At 45.9% G+C, this 10072-nt stretch overlaps 1 non-coding gene and 1 pseudogene across 1 annotated transcript; one reads left to right on the forward strand and one right to left on the reverse strand.

Annotated features, from left to right (window-relative positions):
• Positions 1-5527: 5527 nt before the first annotated feature.
• On the reverse strand, positions 5528-9136 carry LOC124077265 (RNA-binding protein with serine-rich domain 1-like; annotated as a pseudogene).
• On the forward strand, positions 6071-6174 carry LOC124077569 (small nucleolar RNA U13). Its single transcript, XR_006846656.1, has one exon. It is a non-coding gene; the product is annotated as a small nucleolar RNA U13 (small nucleolar RNA).
• Positions 9137-10072: the final 936 nt, after the last annotated feature.

Here is a 10072-nt window from a genome sequence, read left to right on the forward strand (position 1 = left end):
AGGAAGTACCTCAGTGGTTGAGCACCCCTGGGTTCAATACCTATATGAGAAAAAGTAAATGGTGACCATGGTAAATTTCATGGTGGCTCAGTGGTCGAGCGCTTGCCTAGCATGTGTGAGGCACTGGATTTGAATCCCAGCACCACATATAAATAAATAAACTAAAGGTCCATTAACAACTAAAAAAAAATTTTTTAAATGATAAATTTTATGTTATATATTTTTTTTACCACAATAAAAGAGTTTAAGTAAAACAGGGGGGCTCTTTAAGATATACAGCAAAGGAATTATGCTAATCTTGAAAAAATGCGTAAGTTCATGGTATTCTCTAATAACCATAATGTTGACCTTTTACCCGTCTTTATTTGTGAGTGATAACGGGCCTCATCTGTCACTTGTTTCCCAGTCACGTACCATCCTTCCCTCCCATTTTCCCTCAGATCCACAATTGTTTGTTGTTTTGTTTTGAGAGAGCCTCCCTATATTGCCCAGGCTGGCCTCTAACTCCTGGGCACAAGAGATGCTCCTGCCTCAGCTTCCCAAACACTGGAACTATCGGTGTGCACCACTGCACCCACCGCATATCCATGGTAGTTTTTTTTTTTTTTTAGTTGTTGATAGACCTTTATTTTATTTATTTATATACGGTGCTGAGAATCGAACCCAGGGCCTCACACGTGCCAGGCGAGTGTGCTACCACTGAGCCACAGCCCTAGCCTCAATGGTTGTTTTGACTGAGAAATTCCACTCTCAGAAAAATGCCCTGCCAGGGAGTCGGCTGCACAGAATGGAACCGACTGTGGCCCGCGCTTACCTCTCCCCTCGAAGGCCACCTACACCTTTGCACCTTTGTCTTCTAGTCCTCTTCAACCCAGCTCTCCCCGTGTCCATGCAAAGAGCTTTGGGACCAGGAGACACAGCGGACGGACCACCAGCACGAAGCAGCAGCAGGTGTTGGCAGCTGTGGACGACTGTATTTACTGACAACACATCTGGACTGATATTTACCACCCTTCAGATGTTTGCAAGTGAGTCAAAGCTGTGAGGAGCCATGCACAGAAGCGGCAGCATGATCTGACCCCAACACCTATCCCCGGAGGATCAGGACTCTCTGCCTGAAGCTACCAGTGTCCCACCCCGTTTCCAATACCCAGGGCTGGGTGCAAGGCCCATCCAATTAAACTACCTAAACTGGGAGTCAGATGTCATCTATCCATTTAACCAACTCTCTCTAGTTTTTCCCCAAATGTCATAGATGATAAAGACTTTCAACACAGCTCCCACCACCCGCTTCTATACACACCCCAGTGCTTCATCACATTGCCAGAAAGCTGCCCCTTACATGGAACCCTTCTGTAACTACAACAGGTTCCCAACAGCGGCCACCAAATTTTGAATGCTGCACGCCTTCCAGAGCACAAATGGTAACTGATAGCATTAAATCCTCTGCATTTAGCCCCTGATGCCAGGCAGGTGCGCCAGGGCTCCCTCCTCGGTGATTTCTTCAGTGACCTGGTTAGCCACCTAGCAGAACATCTTGCTGGTGATAGGAAAGAGGATCCACTTCTTCTAGTCTTGGTGGAGTCCACACAACCCTCCAGGGACTGGGCCAGGGCTGGGGACATGGAGAGGATCCACCCTGCCCCTGCAGCAATTCTCAGATCTGGGTGGAAGGGCCAGCATGGAAACAAACAAGTACCTGCAGGGTGTTGGGTTTTGCAACAGTTGCTAGGGGAGCACAGAGGAGGCTTGACTGACACTGTCTGGAGAGGGAGATGGGGGCGGGGAGAAGAGGCTTCACAAAACAGTGTCATCTGCGTGGGGTTTTGAAGGATGACTAAAAGCTTCCCAAAAGGATAAGGCAGGAAAAAGAATCCAGGAGGAAGGACTCACATATGGAAAGGCAGAGAGGGAACAAAGGACGCGCTGTGTCTCAGAAACAACTGGCAAAGTAGCAGAGGCCCAGAAAGGAGGCGGGATGAGTAAGGCGCTGGGCAGCGTCCTTCCAAGCAGCGCCGCTCCATGCCCTGACAGCGGGGCAACAGCAAATCGAAGCTCTACTCTGCAGCTGCTAAGGAAATGGTGGAGCACGCCTTAAGTCTGTTCTGTGGTGTGCAGCCCTTGTGCTAGCTCATAATCCACTAATGGGAATTGTCTTCTCAAGGAATCCAACTCTTTCCTACTTGAAAAGACCACTGGGCAGATTATCTGAACCTTTAGGCAACTGTGATAATGTGAAATGTGATGATTACTTGACTATAATTTTGAAGAACCTGACATTTCATGGAAGAGGGATCCAGGGCTCTGGGAGATGAAGGGACCACTCAACCCTATCATGGCAGGATAAGCCGGGTGGCACTCAGCTCTCCTTACCACCCACCCTGAGCTTCCTCCCTTTCTTTTTCCGCTTAAGATGCCCAGGCTGGTGCTCTTCGTTCAGTGGACACATGGTAATCCTGGTTATTTGATCCTTTCCAGAAGGAAAAATAGTGTCTGACTTGGTGGAGCTTTCTGAAAACTTCCAGAACCAATTCTTCTCTGAGTAAGGGCTTATTTAACATGTGAAATGAACTAAAATTTCTCAGGAGACTCTAGGAAAAGTTGGTCTAGCATACAAAGCCTTAGGCATTTTTAAAAATCATGTTTCAAGGGCCCAAATAGAAATGGGGGAAAAAACAGTGGGAAAGGTGAATTCTCTCCCTTTCTTATTGAGCTGAGACATTGATCTTCTCTTGCTGTCAGACATCAGAGCCCCTGGTATGTGGGCCTTTGGAATCTGGACTTTCACCATCAGTCCCTTGTTTCTTAGGCCTTTAATCTCAAAGTTGGAGTTACACTGTCAACGTCCCTGATTCTCAGGCTGTTAAACTTGGACAAAATTGAACCACTGGCTTTCTTTATTTTTCATCTTGAAGATAGCTTATCCAAACTGTATCCAAATCATATCCAAACCATAGCATCCTTTTGGTTCTGTTTTTCTAGAAAATTCTGACTAATGCAGAATTATTGTATATCTTGATTATTGTGATAGTGACATAAATTTACATAATGTAGTAAAATTGCATAGACCTAAATACATATGCACACAGCATCCACAAAAGAGCATCTCTGGGGAAGCTGAAATAAGGTGTGTGGACTAATCAATGTCAGTTTCCTGGTTATGATATTATACTTTGGTTATGCACTAGATTACCATTGAAACTGAATGAAATGTATATGGGTGTCTATTATTTCTCACAACTGCACATGAATCTGTATTTATCATCAAATAAAAACAAACACCAAACAAAAACAAACAAACAAACAAAAATCATCTTTCAGTCTTCCAAAATTTTTACCAGTCTGGAAAATGCTCCTAGAACTCTGCCTTTGATGATGTGAGCTGTAGGCAACCTGAACTAAGTACATTTTCAACTTTTCATAAAATATTTACTGTCTCAAAATCATTTTCTTTTTAAGACTGGTCTTTATCTTTCTAGTGCCAGACCTAATTTGCAGAACTACCCTCTCATCTCACCCTAACCTGGCTGGCTGCTCTTTGCTTAAAAACTGAAATTGGTATTAACAACAAGAAACTCTAAGAGACTCAACTAAAGTCTGAGACAGCTGCTTGGTGGGGGCCCCCATAGTGGCCACCTGCTCAGGTGCTCTGGGACCTGCTGCCCTCTAGTGGTTGCAACCTGGGGATGCAGTAATACTTTCAATTGACAAAAGGGGAAAAAAAATGTGCTCCTCCCTCCTGCCAAACTTCCATGATTTTAGAGCTAAAAGAGATCTTAGTCCGGTCCAAGGATCAGGAAGATTATATCTTTCAGCTAAGGAAAAACCAAAGTTAGAAAAGTAGCCTGGAATGGAACCCCTTATGGAAGGCAGGGAAGAGAGAAGTGGTCATCACTTTTGTGTGTGCGCGCTGGGGATTGAACCCAGGGACACTTAAAAACTGAGCCACATCCCCAGCCCCCCCCTTTTTTTGTAAAAAAAAAAAACAAAAAAAAACTATTTATTTATTTAGATGTGGGTGGACACAATATCTTTATTTTATTTTTATGTGGTGCTAGGGATGGAACCCAGTGCCTCATGCATGCTAGGCAAGTGCTCTAACTCTGAGCCACAACCCCAGCACCCCCAGCCCTTTTTTTTAAAGAAAAAATATTTAATTTTTAGTTGTAGTTGGACACAATACCTTTATTTATTTTTATGTGGTGCTGAGGGATCGAACCCAGGACCTCACATGTACTAGGCGCATCCTCTACTGCTGAACCACAACCACAGCCCCCACCCCAGCCCTCCTTTATGTATGTGTGTGTATAAATATATATATATTTATATATATTTTTTAATTTAGAGACAATGTCTTACTGAATTAGTTAGCATCTCACTAAGTTGCTGTTCAAAGATAAAGCTGTCTTTGAACTCATAATCCTCCTGCCTTAGCCTCCTTTGCTCCACTGGGGTTACAGGCATGCTGCCACCATGTCCAGAATCACTTGAAATTTAGAAAAACACAATTATGATTAAGAATGTGGACTCAGGGGAGCCAGATGAGCTGAGAGGTTCCTGGGTCTGTCCATCAGTCACTCTCTGCCTGCCCCCCCACCCCCAATCTTCTGTTTCCCAAGGAATGCCCTCTGAAAGTGATGCCAGCTGGGATAGGGACAATCTTGGGACTGGCTTTTTTGAACACTTTCCTTAGGCCAAGGACATGGCATTTCAGTTAGATCTAGATTCTTGTCCAAACTTCAACCTAAAGTAACTCATCCCACCTCCACCTTTGAGCCTCGATTGGATTGGATGCTTTCTAAAATTTATTTTAGCAGTAATGGTACATGATTGATTGTTTGCCTCTTGACATAGAGATATCTGGTGGCACTACTAGATTAGTAGCAATTTGAGGACAGTTTCTTTCTTATTTATTTATCCTTCATTACTAGGGATTGAACCCAGGGGGCTCTACCACTGAGCTATACCCCCAGCCCTTCTATTTTTTTTTATTTTTTATTTTGACCACAAGGTCTTACTAAATTGCTGAGGCTGGCCTCAAACTTTCAATCTTCCTGCCTCAGCCTCCCAAGTAGCTGGGATTGCAGGCATGTGCCACCACACCGGCTTTTTTCCTCTTTATTCCTCAAAGCCTAACCCTACATGTTTGACATACTAAATGCTCTAAAATACTTACGGAATAATGACATATTCATTGTACACTGTGTGCCAGACATGTGTCTTATGATCTTTGCATATGGCTTTGTGTGGACCATTGTTGCAGTTGTGAGTGTGTAAAGCACAGAATTACCCACAAGGTTCTAGGACCTGATTATTGCTTGTGATCTGTGCATCCTTAGATGAGGAACTCACTGTCTCAGTTTCCTCATCTGTAAAATGGGAAATACATGACAGCACCTGGCACACTGTAAGCACTCACTGAATGTCTTATTAAGTAGACATTATTATCTTGGCTTTACAGATGCGGAATTAAAGCATGCACAGTAAAGGATAGATCTAACATTATAAGCAAGATCCCAAACCCATGCTAACTTTTTTATTTTTAGGGACTGAACCCAGGGGTGCTTTACCACTCCATCTCCTAACTACATGCCCAGCTCTTTTAACTTTTATTTTGAGACTGGGTCTCACTAAGCTGCCCAGACTGGCCACAAACTTGCAATTCTCCTGTTTCAGCCTCCCAAGTCACTGGGATTACAGGTTTGCACTACCACACCCAGTCTATGCTAACTCTTTAAATTCTATGCTACTCTGTTCCCCCATTATTGAATGACTGAATGAAAAAATGAGGGAATAAATGAGATTCTCTATTGCTGATGGCAATGGTAATAGTTGGTATTTGACTTTTCCAGGAGGAGGATATTGGTACTTAGGATCTATGTCCTGGGACCAACTAAGAGAGTTGAAAACAATTCTAAACAAATAAATAAATAGAACTAAGTGCTATCTTTAGCACAGAGGAGAATCCAGGTTTCTTTTAAGTCAATGAACACTTATTATGCGGCATCTTCTAGGACTGAGCACTGTAAGGATTAGAGATAGCCTTGATTTTTAAAAGCTTGCAATTTAGATCCTTTTTGGTTCATAAGTGTGATGATTGTGTGTTCACACTGTTGTGTGAGATGTGCCTCCCTCTAAACCTTGTTATGATGTCAACACATTAACCATCTTATATGGGGGGGGGAAGCTTGCAATCTAGTTGAGGAAACAAATACAATGCAAAGTCTGAATTATAATCATGAAAATACATTATTGTCTCCTTCAACAGAGTGGTACAGATTGTTTATGTTAACTGAGTTCAGAAAGGAAACACAGCACAGGCTTGGGGATTCTGGAAAAGGCTTCAAGAAAGAGAACTCAGGCAAAGTCTTGAAGAATGAGTCATTTCCTTTAATGTTATCTTTTATTCTTTTCTCTCCTTCATCTCCTGAACCCAGTTGGTTAGTCACCAATGTGCATCAGCTATTTCCAGGTGATCTGTGTACCAGTTCCTTACCTTCAAGGTCAGAGCTGTATTAGCTAGCTTCTTGTTGCTGAGGCCAAAATACCTGACAAGAACAATCTAGAGGAGGAAAAGTTCATTTGGTCTCACAGTTTCAGTTCGGTCCGTGACTGGCCAACTCCATTGCTCTGGGCCCGATGTTAGGTAGAACATCTTGGCAAGGGGCCACAGGGAAGACGAACCCTTCCAGGACACTCCCCAGTGACCCGTCTTCTCCAGCTGTGCTCCACCCATCTACAGTCACTACCTGGTTAGTTCATTAAAAAGAAGACGGACTGAAGAGGTTTGAGCTTTTACAATCCCACCATTTCACCTCTGAATATTCCTGCATTGGCACAGGAGCTTTGGGGGGACACCTCGTATCCAAACCGTAACAGCAGCCATGGTCCCAGTTCAGCCTTCTTATTACTTCAGGTTTGGAGGTGCCCTGACATCTGTGACTCGTCTCCTTGCCACCAGCCTGCACCTTTTCAACTCCTTCTAATCACCTCTTTGGGATCAGCCTTATTTATCACGTCACTGTGCGATTCATTCATTCCACTTTCCCTTTAACTGATATTTTTTGAGTGTCTACCATGTGCCAGAAACTACTCTTCTAGACACCAGAGATTCAGTGCTGAGCAAGATAGGCCGGAAAGATTCCTGGCTCCCTAGGATTCGGATGCTAATGAAAACAAAACGAGATGAAACCCCGAAACCAGACGTTCCCCAGGGGAGACGCTCCATCTCTCTCCCCCACTTCCCCTCCCACCATTTCCCACAGAACACCTCAGCTCACGGTGCCCCACACATGCCGAGCTCTCTCCCTGCCCTTTCTCTGGGATCTACTTGCTTCGATCCTCCAAGGCTTATCTAGCTCTGCAGCCTCCCTACCCTTCTCTTGTATTAGGATTTCTTACAAACACAACCTTATCTAAAATGCTACAAAGTTACAAAACTCAAAAAACAAATTTTATAGTACTGACTGTACAATGAGGAAAAAAAAAAGCAATATACACGTTGCCAAGGTATCCTGCAAGACCCCCACCAATGGCAGTCAGAACAGGGGCTCTGTAATGACCTTGCAGAGCTGGCTCTCAACTTGCTCACCAATTTGAGAGAGTAAGGGATATGTGGGGCAGGGGCGTGGAGAGGAGATGGAAAGACAGAACCATTTACAGCAATTAACAGGTGGGGGGACAACCCTAGAGGGTGGAAGAGAATTCAAGTGTGTGTGGGGGAGGCCAGGCCTAAGAGGAATGGCAGCTTGGTCCCCTGCAGACATAGCACAGCATCAGCAAGGGCACAACCAGGTTTGCCAGACTCGCTCAGGTCATCTGTGAAAAAGCTGGGCCACACTGCCACCTGGAAACTTGCTGGTCCCTGCTGGCTCTGCCACTGAACAGACCTAGGAACAGGAATGGGTGAGCTCTCTAGCCAGAAAACTGCAGGCCCCTGAGTGGGCACAGCCCTGAACCATGAGCACTTCTGCAGTCAGAACCTGCCTGCAGAGGAAAGGCCTCAACTGCTGCCTCTGAAGCCTGCCAAGGGAGGGGTCCGTCCTGCTGACCCTCCTTCAGCTAGCAAAGCGACACGCTGAGCTGGGTGGAATATGAGGTACAGATGAGCTTCGGGAGGAATGTGAACTGGGGCGGCTTCTGTGGGGAGCCGGACCGCCCGCGCATGGGGGACCTGCGTCTTGGAGAGCGTGACCTCCTCCTCATCCGTGGGGGTGACCTACCGCCTGGGGGGTGGCCTAGGCCAGGGGGCCAGCACAGCAGTAGCAGCCATCTCCTGGCCATCAATTTGTCCTCCATCCAGGCGCTTCAGCGCCTTCTCACTTCATCCGGACTCTCGAACTCCACACATGCACAGCCTCTGGATGGATGAGGATGCATCCTTCCCACAGGCGAGCCAGTCATTTCAGTTTTTCCATAGGTAGAAGGTATCTCCGTGATGTGATCCTTGGTCACATTCCTGGTGAGCCTTCCAATATGCACTTTGGTAGGTTTAGGGGAAGGGCTCCGCCTTTTCCTTTCCTTCCCTTCCCTTTAGGTGGCCTGCATTTGGAGCGCCGCGCCGCCTGTTGTGCCTGGGAGATCCGGGAACCGCTGGAGCTGCGGGAGGTCCTGGAGCTTCCCGAGATGCAGAGGAAGGGCTGGAGCCACTGCTGGAGCCTGTGCTGGTCCCGGATCCTGAGCTGGAGGTGGAACTGGACCGAGTCCTGTCCCTGCCCGGTCCTTCGCCTTGACTCCTTGGTGGTCCCTTTGCTTTAGAGCCATCCTTGGCTTCTCATCAGAGCCGTCCTTGCGTTGGTAGGAGAAGGAGCCCTAGTGCTGGACTTTTTATTATTTTCTTTGACTCCTAGCAAGCCCTTCTTTTCCACTCGGATAAATCCATTCTCCCCTTGAGGTGTTCAAAACAGCAGTGGCGGCCTCACTTATCTGAACTCTCACTTCTAACGTGAGTCTGAGAAAGGATCCCTAATCGATTGCAATTTACGCCAAAGAGCAGCATCTTCCGGGCGCCGCCACCTCCTTCTGCTCTCCTCAGCCTTCCATCACTGTTGACCGTTTCAGGGGTGTTGTTCGGGCCCTGTGCAGCTGATAAGATGGTAAGCTCCTTGAGGGTCACAGCCCTGTTCTGATTTTCCATCCTGACCTCCCCAATAGTACAGGACTCCATAGTATGCAAATAATGTGATCTTTTCCTCCAGTCTTTCCCTCCTACAATACAACTAACACCTGTAAAGCACTTTACAAAGTGTTTTCATAAACATATTTTCTTCTCAAAGCTACATGATATCCTTGTATCAATTATCAATAAATATTTAATGGATTCATAGGTCAAAAGGGGAAGGCATACACCAGCAAGAGGACAAAGACCGGGTCACTCAGCACGTGCAGGAGGCAGTGAGAACACAGCCCGCTGGAGAGAGGATGGTGAAACCCTAGAAAATCTGGAAGATGAGAACTGAAGATAACAGACAAAACCTACCTCGCTACTGTGGTTAGCGTTTAGGTGAATTTATTTCTAGACTTTTTAGAAATATTTTTTTTCCTTTGGCAGAGCTGTAATCAGTCTCCATAAAATTCTGTGGCCTACTTTTTTCACTTAGCATTCTGAGCACTGTTCCCTGGTGCGACAGTCTTCATAGCAGCCATTTGTAGTGAATGCATAATACCCAGAGAGGCTGCGTCCTCTTACCCTTTTCCCATAACACTGTAATGAGCACTGCAACAACTTGTTGCATAAGAAGTGGAAAGAAACTGGGTCTTGGGGAGACCCCAGCGGCTTGATGAAGGCTCACCTGGGGCTGACGTCTCTGGACCTTTCCATTCCGTGAGCCAGGAACACTATGCCCTATTGCTTAAGCCCACGGGAGTTACATTTTCTCTGACTTGCCATCATGTCACCCACCTAACGCAAGATCTCCAAGGGCAGCACCCTGTTTGTCCTGCTCACCGCTGTAGTCCCACTTGAATCCTCAGTCAAGGCACGGTGGCCTGCACAAAGTGTAGGAACTAAATAAATATGCAGAAATAAAATAATAGGACCTCTCTTTTGTAGGACTGGGGACTAAACCCAGGG

The sequence above is a fragment of the Marmota monax genome, unplaced genomic scaffold (assembly GCF_021218885.2).
Source record: "Marmota monax isolate L192 unplaced genomic scaffold, Marmota_monax_Labrador192_F-V1.1 WCK01_AAM20220418_F8-fsc00108, whole genome shotgun sequence".
NCBI classification, from domain to species: domain Eukaryota; kingdom Metazoa; phylum Chordata; class Mammalia; order Rodentia; family Sciuridae; genus Marmota; species Marmota monax.